Source organism: Myotis brandtii, unplaced genomic scaffold (genome assembly GCF_000412655.1).
Source record: "Myotis brandtii unplaced genomic scaffold, ASM41265v1 scaffold235, whole genome shotgun sequence".
NCBI classification, from domain to species: domain Eukaryota; kingdom Metazoa; phylum Chordata; class Mammalia; order Chiroptera; family Vespertilionidae; genus Myotis; species Myotis brandtii.
Genome location: NW_005358857.1, coordinates 245,151 through 259,528, shown reverse-complemented (window position 1 = coordinate 259,528; position 14,378 = coordinate 245,151). Strand labels below are relative to the sequence as shown.

Here is a 14,378-nt window from a genome sequence, read left to right as displayed (position 1 = left end):
TCTTTCTCCTTCTCACAGTTAGAAAGCAAGCTCCCACTGGCTCTGCCCAAACCCACCCCAAGGGAAAATCAACTGGAACAGGATTCAGCTGCACAGACAGCCTCCACAGGCCCATGCCCACCCGATCACTGGGCCAGGAGGCCCTGCTGAGCCCCGCCCCGAGCCTCCTGCCACAGGGAGGAACATCTCAGGGCAGAGACAGGCCCCGAGTTCTTCAGAGGCATTTTCTGCCAGATTAGGGGACAGATTTACTTCTTTTTCTTTCTCATAGTGAAAATAAAATTTCAAAAAGCAAAAGAAAACTTCCCTCCTGCATCTAGTTAGACACTAACATTTCCCTGTGAATTCTCCCTTTCTTTTCTTATCCATACACCCAATTGTTTATTATTTCTTTTCTCCAAAAGGCTTAACGTGGCCTATAGGAATTTATAGTACACAATGGAATTTAAAAAATGAAGTCAAAGAAAGGAAAAACATTAAGTAATTGGGAAATGTTAGTGCACAAAATGCATGCCATGAGGACCTATACAAACCCTATAGCTAGAATCAAGGAGGCTTGAGCTCCCAAACAGCCAAGGAGAACACGAACACTTACAAGATTCAGTGCCCACATTCATTCATTCACTGTTTAGGAAATATTTATTGGGCATCTACGATGTGTAAGATACTATACTTTGAGATGCAGCAGCAAGCAAAAAAAGCGCGGTCTCTACCCTCATGGATCTACCTGTCATCAGTCTAGAAGAGAAAAAAAGTTACCAAACAACAAATCACTCAACTAAAAACTAATTAAGCAAAAAGGGAAAGAGTGCTGTGAAAGTTTCTGTCTGCAACCAGACCTAGTTTAGAAGGAGAATGGATGATGGTTAGAAAGAAGTGACACTTGAACTAACAGCTGAAGGAGAAGTAAGGGCTGAACCTAACAAGAATGGAACGGGGCACTGCAGGCTGAGAGAATGTCCCTTGTGGAGAACTGGAGCAAGATGGAACAGGGTGCTTCAGAGCAACTGAACGACCAAACACAAAAGCAAATACTCTACAGTGATCAGAAAGAAGTTCCTCTCCTGGGTTTTAACTAAGGGAGATGAAACATGATGTCAAAGCCTGTATCTTTTACAACATTCCTAGAATAATAAGTAATTGTGAATCTTGAATGGCTGTTTCTTATAGCATGAACCAATAGAAATGATGGCATAAAGCCAGTGTACAGTTCAATAAAAACAATTATAAGGGACCAAGATAATTTAAGGCCCAGGATCACTCAGAGACTCCAGACTTAAAAGAGATCACACTCAAAAGGTTCACTCACTACAAAAGAATGCCAGTTGAATGGATATAGGACCAGTGTCTATAGCCACACCCCACCCCAGCATTATTCTTCAGATCTCAATTAGTATGACATTTTCTCTGAGTGCACATAGACATATGACACGACAGTTACCATAACTGTAAATAACATCTATCCCCACTGCTGGACTATAAGCCCCATTAAGACAGACACTGTAATTGCTTTTTTCACTGCTTCATTATCAGGGTAAGATCTAGCACTCAGTAACTACTGCGAGTAACAATCCTAGATAAGTGAATGGACCATATATCCTTCAGGCAATCTTTCACACTTTTTTACCCCTCATAACCAAGCGTTTACGAACAAATGGGTGGCAGAGAACTAGAGGGTATGATTTTTATAATAATCCAGAGGCAGATATTCTGTATTGCTAGTTAAGGGCAGATCCATATGCTCTGAAACCCACATCTTTTTACAAAACTGTAGAAGCACAATTAGGACACTTAGCTGAATAGATAGGTGACCATCATATGAGATACAATCAACATCTAACTCTTACAAATTCTACTTCTTTATCACCGTTTCTCACATCTGTCTCCTCTTAATGGTCTTAAAGAAGCCCCTGACTCTCCCCTCACCATCGCTCTCTCGGAGTTTTATTGAAGTATAATTTACATACTCTAACATTCACTCATTTTAAGTGTACAATTCAGTGATTTTTAGAAAGTTTACAGAGCTGTGCAACCATCACCACATGAAGATTGAGAACATTTCCTTCACTCTAAAAAGCTCCCTGTGCCCATTTACAGTCACGCCTTGCTCCCCCACCTCTAGCTTCAAGCAACCACTAATTTTCTTACCGTCTCTATAGATTTGTTTCTAGACATCTGCCTATTTTTTGCTGGGACTGTTCTGATAGCCTCCTAACCACACACCTACCTTCAACTTAGCCCACTTCCATCGTCCTTTATACCGATACATGATTTTTCTAAAAGGTATACCTGACTGTGTCTTTGCTTTTGATTAAAATGCTTCAGTGGTTCCCCATAGCCTATACAAAAAGTCCAAGCTCTAACATTCAAGTTCTTCACTATCTTGCCTCATTTGCTACCTCTAATACGTATACCTCATGTTCTAGATATGCCAAACTACTTCCATTTCCCCAAAGAGATGTGTACCTCATATTTTCTACATGGGACATACTGTTCTGTTTGCATGGAAAAACAACACCACCCCATGTTTCCAATATGACCCAACTCAACCATCCCTCATCTGGAAGCTTCCTCTGATCAATTCTGCGCATTCTCTTCTCTAGGCCATCACTGAGCTACTATTATGGCATTATTATATTGTGTCATAATCCTTGTTTACTTCTCTTTTTTCTCTCATTAAACTGCAAGTTCCCTGAGGACAAGCATTGTCTGTTCATTTTGAGGCTTTGATGCCTAGCTCAGTGACTAACACACAGAAAGTAGTCAATATATCTATTAAACAAAGGAGTAAACTAGTAAATTCCCTTGCTTTCTTACAAAGGTGATATCATCTGAGTGATATTTCACAGGTTGGGGGGAAATCCATGATGTAAATTCTCATTCAATTCAAGTCAACCTTGAACTGGCCTCATCCTAGGAAGGAACAAACATTCCCACAAATCAGTGCGGGGGGATAAGAAAAGTGCCCAAGGAACTTTCTAGGTGAGAGATCACATTCACCAGAAGATTAGGAAAGGCTTTCTGAGGAGCTCACTGCCCAGATTAATAACAATAAAAACAGCATCTCAAATTTTTATTGCACTTGACAAGTATTTTTCCAATGGTATTTTATCCACTTTGTACTTGAGAGCAGTCATGAAATAACGTCTTAAACTTTTCCATCTAAACATAAAGAAAAAAGGCTAAAAGTTAACTAATAGACTAAAACTTACCTAAAACTAAAAGAAAAAAGACAATGTTAACAATGTTAGCAAATACTAAGAATTATAGGTGGTGTTTATTCTCTGTATTCTTGAAAATTTTCTACAGTAAACATGCATTACTTATATCATCAGGGAAAAAAGTTAAGAAGAGAACTCTAATCCAGCTCTAGGTTTTTAACCTCTAATCTCTGGCATCATGCAGAAGGATGGAAGGTTTTGTCCACCTTCACTGTGCAGCTCTTCTGCTTAGTTCCTGAGGCATCCTTGTTTCATGCCACTTAAATATACCTCAGCTACATCAATTCCTAAATATCCTGAGCTTTTCAAAAATTCTTCCCTCCTTCCCACAAATATTATCAAGTACCTATTATGTGCCGGCATGCCTCATTTTATTGTGCTATTTATTGATTTATTGTTGTTAATCTGGAGAGAGAGAGAGAGAGAGAGAGAGAGAGAGAGAGAGAGAGAGAAACATCAATGTGAGAGAGAAACATTGGTCAGTTATTACACTCCCGACTGGGGATGGAACCCACAAGCTAGGTATGCACCCTGACCTGGAATCGAATCCACCTTTTGGTGTATGGGATGATGCTCTAATTAGCTGAGCCGCTCGGCGAGGGCTATTGTGTTTTTCTACAAATTGAAGGCAAGTCCCTCCATCAGCAAAAAGATTACAACTTGCTTTATTGTGATGTTCTTTATTACAGTGGTTTGGAACCAAACCTGCCATATCTTCGAGGTATGCCTGCACTAGAAATAGGGAGCCAAGTAAGAGACAGTTTTTGCCTTCCAGCCAAGGAAGACAGACGAGTTAATATCCACTTAAAAGAAAGTGTGACATGGGAATGCAAACACCAAACAGGTGAAAAGTCAGAGTTCTCACAGATATCATTCCCAGTGGCAGTGGGTTGTGTCTTTAAACTGCAGAAGATGCAAATAAGAGAGCAGAAATTTCTGAAGGAAGTTTGTGACATATTCATGTTTTGTGTAAGTTGTGGTGTCACTTTGAGCATTAAAGCCACAGACTTGAGAATTCGTTTGGCCGATTATTATTTGTGTTTATTCTAAAGGATGTAAGATCATTTTAGTTATAAACCACTTTGACAACAAAAGAGAGAATTCAGTATTCAACAAGGTGAGAAGTTTGTTTTGCAAGAAACAGAGCAAGAATAACCAGACTTCTCGGGCTAACGAATATGTCGTTTTTACTCAAGCAGCCCGGGCTCCAGCTGTTCCTGGCTCACAGGCCAGAGGTGGCCATGTGGTGTGCTATACAGGTGACCACACAGAATTCCAGACCAAAGTCCAACAGAGCATTGCTGCACATGACTTTGTCCAATGAGGAAACCTAGCATTTACTGGAAATCTTTTATTATGGTCAGATGTTTCCTGAGTCTGGTTTCTGAAGTGGATAAAAGGAACATAAAGAAAGTATGAAGAATGGGGCTCAGTCTTTCCAGTCACTGGAGAGGCTTGCAAAGCTCCAATTATGCAGGGAACAAGCTACATTTTCAGATCCCACCTGTCATGGTATACATTCAACACGTATATTCTGCTAGCTACCATGTGTATGTCTTAGAGATGCAAGCATTTTCAAAAAGTCCTCTTAAGTAGCCAACAGGTAAAATAAAAGCATTCTATAGTTAACAACACTGTACTGTACACCTGAAATCTGTTCAGAGAGCAGATCTTAAATGTTCTTGCCACACGTATATACACACACACACAAAGGTAACGATGTAAGGTGATGGATGCGCTAACCTTATTGTGGTGATGTAATCATTTTATTATATACTAGTAGCCCATCACGTGATATCACGCGCAGTAGGCCGCCCACCACTCCCGCAGGAGCCGGCAGGAACCGCAGCATGCCACCGGGAGCCGCACTGCTTCCATGGGAGGTGGAAGCGAGCCATCGGCGCCCATGGGAGCCGGGAGGGAGCCGTGCCGCTTCCACAGGAGCCAGGAGGGAGCTGCGCTGCTTCCACAGGAGGCGGGCCCGCCGTGTCCTCTCCAGGCCTCTGCTCAGCCACGGAGGCTGCGGGCCGGGCCCCCTGTCCCTGTCCATGTCCTCTCCGGCTCCGGGGGACCAGCCCGGGCCAGGGCACGGCAGCTCACTGGCCCCCGTCTCTGTCTCCATCTCTGCTCCAGGCCTCACCTGCGCGCGCAATCTCTTCCTGTGTGGTCGTTACCCGTTCCGGCATCCTGGCCTAATCTGCATATTTTATATATATATATATAATCATCACATTGTACACCTTAAACTTACACAATGTTATTTGTCAATTATATCACAATAAAGCTGGAGAGAAAAGCTAAGTATAATATATAGGGATGGAAGTAATGAAAAAGATATTTATCTATTCATTAATTTAACATATTTATTAAGCAACTACTGTACTTCACACTAGACTTAGGGATACAATCGTAAGCAAGAACAAGAATGTTCCTACTCTCAAGAAATTTATAATTTGGTCAGGGAGGTTAAAAAAACACACAAATAAATGAAAGGACAGAACAGGACTGATAGCTGTGTCCTTAACCCCTCTTCCAAGAAAAAGCAGCAGAATGTTATCAGTTACTCAGCCTGCCCTTATCTCGGCCAATGGGAAAGTGGGGAAAACTAGCCCAAGGCCAAGAGTATGCTAGCCACCCCCCTGTCTTTGTGTAACCAGACCCTAGCTGCACCCTGCCCTTACGTCACTAGCCCCCCCGGCCCTCACTCAACCAACCGGAATCAACCAAATCAGTGGTCAGAGTGTGCCCCCACCCCCCAACCCCAAGCCCTATAAACTCTTTGTTCTCTTGGAACTCGGGGCTCTCTCTTGCATCCAATAATGGAGGCGGGGGGGGGGGGGGCCAAAGCCCCGGGCTTGAAAAAAAGACCCTTTGTTTTTGCATCGGAAAAGGCTCCCTGGTGGTGGATTATTGGGGACCCCGAACTCTGGGCATAACATAAACAGCATGAGTGGTATAGCTCAGCGGTTGAGTAATTGAGCCAGGAACCAAGAGAGGCCACCGGTTTGGTTCCTGGTCAGGCCATTTGCCCAGGTTGCGGGCTTGATCCCCTGTGGGGGTGTGTGCAGGAAGCAGCTGATCGATGTTTCTCTTTCATCAATGTTTCTATCTCTTTATCCCTCTCCCCTCCTCTATCTCTAAAAAAATCAATAAAATAAACAAGTAAACATATAAATGAATAAAGTAATTTCTGACAGTGATAAGTATGAAGACTACTCAACAATGTAATAGTGGCCGAGGGTGGAAGTACAGGCAATACTAGATAGGGTGTTTCGGTAAGGATTCTCTGAGGAAGTGACATATGGGCTGAGACCTGAAGACAGGAGCCAGCCAACAAAAGATCAAGGGTAAAAGAATTCTATGCAGAAGGAAAAGTAAGTTGTGGTGCATTTAAGGAACAGAGAGACGACCAGTGTGGCTGGAACACAGAGTGTGGGAAACACAAGAAGGGTGGGAAATAAGATCAGAGAAGCAAACAGGAACCAGATCCATAGGAGGCCGTGTGGAGGAGGCCATAGAAAGATGTCTGCATTGTATCTCAATAGCAGTGAAAAACTTCTGCTTAACACCAGGGGAGTAACATAATCTGATTTATATTTTTCAATATAAACTTTGATTGCTGTGTGGGAACTAAATGGATTATCCTGGCAACAGTTTATTAGTAGCCATATGGTTACCTTTGTCTTATTTTACTTTCTCCATTGCTTAGATCCTGAGAGAAACTAACCTCTCATTTAAGCCCCTCAATTTCTTCCCTAACCCCAATCTCAAACAAACAAAACCTGAGTAATGAGATTCCTGAAGATACACAGAGAGAAAAAAAAAGAGAGGACAGAGAAATTCTAAAAAGCCTTAATTGATGGGAATGTGGCATAAAGAACAAAATCAGTGAAGTAATAAAAAAGATAGAGGAAGCCAGGGGTGGTGAGAACTGGTTACAGAAAGGTATATCCAAAGGTGGCAAAGAGGTGGAAGAAGCTGATGGATGAAAAGATGTCCCAGAATTCTTCACTAGAAAGGCATTTGTAACTTTAGTGGGAACAATTCTCTGCAATGATCAGACTTTGGGGATGCAGCTATGAATGAGTTAAGTGGAGGCTACTGATATAGTAGACTTTTTTTCAAGAAGTTTTTCCTTAGATTTATCTCATTAATTTAACTTACCAAACATACATGGAGTTCTTACTAAGCTCAACAGACTGTATGACAAGATTAAGCATGGTCCCTGACATGAATTTATGAACTATTAAGAGGATAATACAGAGAGAAGTAACGGCATTACAAGCCTTTAACGTTGCTATAGGAGTTCAGATGCAAGAGAAAGAATTTTCGCTGGGAGAACCTGGGAAGACAAGGAGGAGAGAGTATGTGAGCGGGGATGGGATGACCTGGTAGGACAGGCTGTGCTGGGAGGGTGGGAACATCGAAGGAAAAGCACTGAAGCATGGAAAGTGAGGGCTGTGTGGGTTCGGGAAGGTAAAGTCATACCTAATGAATACATCACCACTTTCAGAAGGTAAAAATGCACCTGACTAAAGGGGAACTAGTCAATACAATCTGTTTAGATTTTCAAAAAAGGCTCTGACACATCAAAGACTATTTTTAAAAAGTGAGTCACCATTACACTGAGAAAGAAACTGCTCTGTCATTCAGGAGACAAAAGGCACTTGGCTGAGGATCAGGGGCATGACAACCGCTGGGACATCAGTATCCACAGGGAGACCAACAAGTCTGGGAGTAGCTGCAATCCTACTAGCCACTGCCCTCTAGGGGGTGGGGCAATGCAGGAAGGGTGGCAATGCTTACAAATACCTGTGCGTGCAACAGAAGCAGCCGGAATAAAAAATGGAAGTAGGCATGTGCTGAAACTGAAAGCAAGGGTGAGCTTGGGAACTTTTGGGACATGGGGAAGTTTTAGTACTGATGCTCTAGAAACTTGGTCGGCAAACTGCGGCTCACGAGCCACATGCGGCTCTTTGGCCCCTTGAGTGTGGCTCTTCCTAAGCCTTAGGAGTACCCTAATTCAGTTAACAACAATGTACCTACCTATATAGTTTAAGTTTAAAAAATTTGGCTCTCAAAAGAAATTTCAATCGTTGTACTATTGATATTTGGCTCTGTTGACTAATGAGTTTGCCGACCACTGCCCTAGAAATAAGAAAGGGATGAATTTTGCACTGGAACCATAGCTTGCTGAACCCAGATTTAGATCACACACACACCTCTAATCTTTTCTAAAACCCTTAAATGACAGATACGATTGTTTGTTTGTTGTAGAGTCAAAGTACACAAGAACAAACAAAACAGGAGAGGAGACATCAGCAACAAGAATTTGGAAGCTGGAGAGCAAACAAGTAGAACTGATTCAGCAAACCCATGAAAGCTGAATCCTATTCTCGCAGTGGGAAAAGCAACCTATAATACACTACAGAGTTCCATAAAGACTCAACTGCTGGCAGCACCAGCTGGGGCAGCACGGGACTTGGTTGGAATGTCTGTAAGGAGGATTCTCCGAAAGGTCAGGGGCCTCTGAGGGGACCTTGCCGAAGGCGGCAGCCCCTACCTTGACTTTTCCAAACAAGTCCGATTCCCCAGGGTGTTTTGCTAGAATCTCTAGGTTTAGTCTTTAAAGACCCAACCTTGTAGAAGCATATACTTTCTCAAGGATACTTACCCTGCTGATTGTATTTGTATCGAGAGGTTGATTTTAGTTCAAGCTGTTAATGACAATAAAAGCCAAAGGCAGCAGGCGAACAGGGCTACTTGGCGCTACTTGGGGGCGACAGCCAAGTAGTGCCTCAGCATCTCTTTCACAGAAACGTGTGTCAGAGTAACCGCTCATCGCTCAGGGTCTGCGGGTCAGCCCCGGCACACCAGGTATCAGTGAAAGTGAGAGAGAAGACAATACTGAAAACAAGACACCACACTCTTAAATATGGGCTGATAGCCAAGATCAAAAGGCATTAGAGAAAAGTATTTAATGTAAACCAAAACAAATAAAAAAATAAATGCAATGTGGAAAACCAAAAAATACACACAGAGGTGAAAACTCAGAGGCCCTGGCACGGTAGGAGCTCAGCTGGTTAGAGCATCCCCCTCATATGCCAAGGCTGCAGGTTCAATCTCTAGTCAGGGCATGTGTAAGAATCAACCAATGAGTGCGTAAGTAAGTGGAACAACAAATCGATGTCTCTCAAAAAAAAAAAATACACACACACACACAGACACACACACACACACACACACACACACACGAAAACTTAGGGAAAAGAATTAAAATCCTCAGAGGAGATATTTTATTCATGAAACAGGTAAAAGATGAATTTTCTAAAAACCGGAAGTGGGGGTGGGGCCGAAGGGGGGGCACAACAGGCAAGGCCACCATCAGTTCTCAAAGGATGAGTTGTGGCCCCACCCTCCCCAAACGTGATTTGGTCCAGGATGTGGCCTGCAGTGTCCGTTTGAAAACCGAGAAAAGAGTGACGTAGCTCTCCCAAGCACGGGACTTGGTTGGAATGTCTGTAAGGAGGATTCTCCGAAAGGTCAGGGGGCCTCTGAGGGGACCGTGCTGAACCAAGCAGTGCCGGTTCGCTAGGAGCCTGAGCCTGGCAGCCCTCCCGGAAATGGCCTTGGTTTGGAATACTGGAACTGAGCGCTTTGAGATGGCACTGTGAGGAGCCAAAGGGACGCCGGAGGGCAAAGAACAGCACCACAAAAGTCGGTGCACCATGTCTGCAGGGAGTCCCTGCCCAAGTTCTTGCACCCCGATCAGTTTGCTTAGGGATGGGCTAACACCACTTAGCCCAACAAGGATGCTTTCACTGGAAAACCAGCATGATGTCCTTTACCCATGCCTTACTCTGGGACTCCGAGGAAGCAGGAAATACTGCAGGACCCTCTGGGACGCTGAGGAAGCAGGGAATACTGCAGGACCCTCTGGGACGCTGAGGAAGCAGGAAATACTGCAGGACCACCTTTGCTTCCGTGCCTGCTGAGTCAAGACTGACCGAATTGCAAGAGGGCTTCTTGGAATGCTTAACTTTTTTTTCATGGTAGTAACTAGGGATATGAATTTCAAAGCAAGGGAAGGAGTCTTAGTGCTGGAACACACTTGAGACTTTGAGGCGGACCTTAGAAATACGCAAGCAACCCCCCCTCCCCAATAAACAAGGCTTAGGGGCTTCTAAACACATCTTGTTGGAGGCAGGATGCCAAGGAGTTGGATTTTAATGGAGAGTCACGTTGTCAAGCATATTATGCCCAACTTGAAGGTATGAAGGCAAATAAGCACTAAGAAATGGAAATAAAGAAGTAAAATCCAAGGTGACTTCTCTTGATTCCTTATGTCAGCTGATAGGCCAATAACTGGCTAATAATCAAGCAGTTCTTCATTTGTTAATGACTTTACTACTAGACTGTGAATTCCTTAGGAGCAGAGACTGAGTTTTATTTCTCCCTGTATCCCTACAATTAGGCACATAGTAATCGCATAGGAAACTTCTTTAGAATTGAATAATGCCAAATTAGAATAATTCCTAGATTATCTATATACTAGAGGCCCAGTGCATGAAATTCGTGCATGGGTGGAGTCCCTCCACCTAGCCAGCGATCGGGGGGGCCGATCAGGGCCATCTCACCCAGTCCTGATCAGGGCCTATGGCTGGGGAGGGACCGCGGGAGGGCTCCAGGGCATGTCCGGCCCCATCTCGCCCAGTCCCTATCGGCCGGACCCCAGCAGCAAGCTAACCTACCGGTTGGAGCATCTGCCCCCTGGTGGTCAGTGCGAGTCATAGTGACCAGTTGGTCGACCGCTCGGTCAGACACTTAGCATATTAGGCTTTTATAAAAGGCTAATATGCTAAGTGTCTGACCATTTGACTGGCAGCTATGACACACACTGACCACCAGGGGGCAGATGCTCAATACACAGGTATGGAAACATGGAACAGACTAATGAATCTCAGAGGGAAGGAGAGAGGGGGGAGGGCAGGAAGAGATTAACCAAAGATCTTATATGCATACTAGAGGCTTGTGCACCGGTGGGGTCCCTTGGCCTGGCCTGCGCTCTCTCGCAATCTGGAAGCCCTCGGGGGATGTCGGACTGCCAGTTTCGTGATGATCCCTGCAGGCCAGGCCAAGGGACCCCACCGGTGCATAAATTCATGCACCAGGCCTCTAGTGGGAAAATAAAAAAAAAACTGGCAAAATTGCAACACTGAAGATTATCACTTTCAGACAAAATGTTTCAACCCATGTAAGGAAAACATGCGGTGGGCTGTGTTGCTGTTACTGTGCTATTCTGAGGCAGGACATTTGTTTGTGTCCCAGCTTGGGTATGTTGACTGTTTTAACTTTGCTATTCTTATGAAAATCAAGGATATGGCATCAGTCTTCAGGAACAGCAATGGTTTCACTGACCCAATTTTAGTGCTACTTGTGTTTTGAATAGTTTTAAAATCTCAGGTATGTTTATTCATCCAAATTCCAGCTAGTCCTCTCTCTGAATATAAATAGTGAAATCAGGGTTATTGACCTAAATATAATGTACATTAAAGTTTTGGCCAAAGACGACAGAATGCCTAAGTAGGAAGACAAGATTCTGGTTGTCCCTCTTTTACTGGTTGACCAACTTTGGGCAACTCACTTATTTCTTGGGGCATAGGAGAGAAAGATCACCCAGCCCCCTTCAAGTCTGCTGTGAATATTCTACTAATAACCTGGACTTTATCATCATTTTTTATTTTATTTTTAAAATTTATTTCAGAGAGGAATGAAGAGGGAGAGAGAGACAGAAACATCAATGATGAGAGAGAATCATTGATCAACTGCCTCCTGCACGCCCCCTACTGTGGGATGTGCCCTTGACAGAATCAAACCTGGGATCCTTCAGTCTGCAGGCCAACGCTCTATCCACTGAGCCAAACCAGCTAGGGCTGGACTTCATCATCTTAATGTTTATCACAAATGTTTTAAAATCGCCATGTAATTATTTATTTGCTTATTATCTGTCTTTTCTTCTAAAATAAAATCTCTAAAAAATAGAAGAAAATGGGGGGGAAAAAGAAAGAGAAAATGGAACTGACAGATACTAATGTGTTCAAACACATGGAGAAAGGATTCATATAACTGGGGAAGCATTTAGGGTTGCATAGCGGTAAGTACACAGAAAACTAAGCAAAACAAAAAGTAAAACTATTATTGACTTCAGAAAAAACAGAATGTGCAATGAAAACACTGTAAACATAATAAACATAATGCTAAAAATAGCATTTTTATGGTCATAGTAAACAGACTGAATGTTGTTCTAATTATTTTAGAAGAATTATGCTAGACTTCACATATGTGGTAGAAAAGTAGTGAGTGTGACAGAGTGTTAAATCTTCATCTTACACTATATAAAGTCAATATATAATACTCAAAATAGAAATATCAAGAACTGACAATATAAGTATGTTATTTAGAGATTTAGAGGAAAATACCAAACAAATTAGGTTAAAAGACTTGAAAACAGATGCCTATTAGAGGTAGGAAATCAAGTCGTGGTGGTAACGGGGGAGTGCTTTTTCGTTGTTTGTTTTTGTTGGTGACAAGCCTTGAAGAACTGTCTCTGTGAACTAGGCACAGGCATAACTTTAAGAAGAACAAACACTAAATTAATTTGCACAATATTACACAACCTACAGAGGTAATAGGGCTGAGGCTTCAAATCTAATTAATCTAAATTTGTAAAAATAATTAGTCTAGAATAAAAAATTAAGACAAAACCACTAAATATGTAGACCTTGTTTGGACCCGCGAAAAGGCATATTTGAGATAATTAGGGACATCTGAATATGGATTAGGTATCTACACTAATAAAAGACAAAGATGCTAATTGACTGTACCTTTGCTACACCCACTAGCCAATAAGAAGAGTATGCAAATTAACCCAAGAAAGATGGCGGTTAATTTGCATACACAGGCGCCCAGGGAAGACTGAAGACAGCTTAGAAGGAAGCCAAGCACTGCAGAAGGGAGCCAAGCGGCGGAGAAGGGAACTGATCGGAGGTAGCAGAGACGGGAGCGGAGCTGAGGCAGCGGACACGGGAGGGAGCGAAGTGGCAGTGGACACGGAAGAGAGCCAAGGCAGCGGAGACGGGAGGGAGCTAAGTGGAGGGGAAGGGAGGGAGCGAAGCCCGCCTCTGGCTTCGCTCCCTTCTCTGCTTCGCTCTGGCCTCAGGAAGCCCTGTTCTTGCAGGAATAGGCCCGAGGAAGCCCTATTCTTGCAGGAATCTTCCTGCAACCAGCCTCTAGTCCTATATAATAAAAGGCTAATAATATGCAAATGGACTGAATGGCGGAATGACCCATCACTATGATGTACACTGACCACCAGGGGGCAGATGCTCAATGTGGGAGCTGCCCCCTGGTGGTCAGTGTGCTCAGTCAGAAGCCCTGAGCCGGGCTCACTGCTGGCAAGCACAGTGGCAGTGGTGGGAGCCTCTCCCGCCTCCGCAGCAGCACTAAGGATGTCCAACTGCCGGTTTAGGCCTGCTCTCCGCGCCATCAGTCAGACATCCCCCGAGGGCTCCTGGACTGCGACAGGGCACAGGCCGGGCTGAGGGACACCCCCCCCTCCCCAGTACAACCATTTTCATGCACCAGGCCTCTAGTTAGACAATATTAAGGGAAGTTCTAGCTAAAGCAATCAGACAAGAAAAAGAAATAAAAGGCATTCAAATGGGAAAATAAGAAGTAAAACTGATATTATTTGGAGATGACATGATACTCTATAGAGAGAACCCTAAAGATTCCACCAAAAAACTATTAGAACAGATAAATTAATTCAGTAAAGTGGCAGGATAGAAAATTAATATTCAGAAATCAGTTGCATTTTTGTACACCGATAAGCTGTCAGAAAGAGAAACTGAGAAAATTTCCCATTTACAACTGTATTAAAAAATACACAGGATCACTGGCTGATGTGCTCAATAGGTAGAGCATTGGTCTGTGCACCAAAGGGTCCTGGGCTCGATTCTGGTCAAGGGGATGTTCCTGGATTGCAGGTTCGAACCCCACCCCAGTCAGAGCACATGTGGGAGGCAACCAATCCACGTGTCTCTCTCACAATGATTTCTCTCCCTCCCTCCCTTCCTCCCTCCCTCCCTCTCTCTCTCC

At 43.5% G+C, this 14,378-nt stretch overlaps 1 protein-coding gene across 2 annotated transcripts in view; it reads right to left on the bottom strand.

Annotated features, from left to right (window-relative positions):
• Nucleotides 1-14,378, bottom strand: part of ST3GAL3 (ST3 beta-galactoside alpha-2,3-sialyltransferase 3) — a 156,981-nt gene that overhangs the window by 106,116 nt on the left and 36,487 nt on the right. The gene's annotated exons all lie outside the window — the stretch shown is intronic.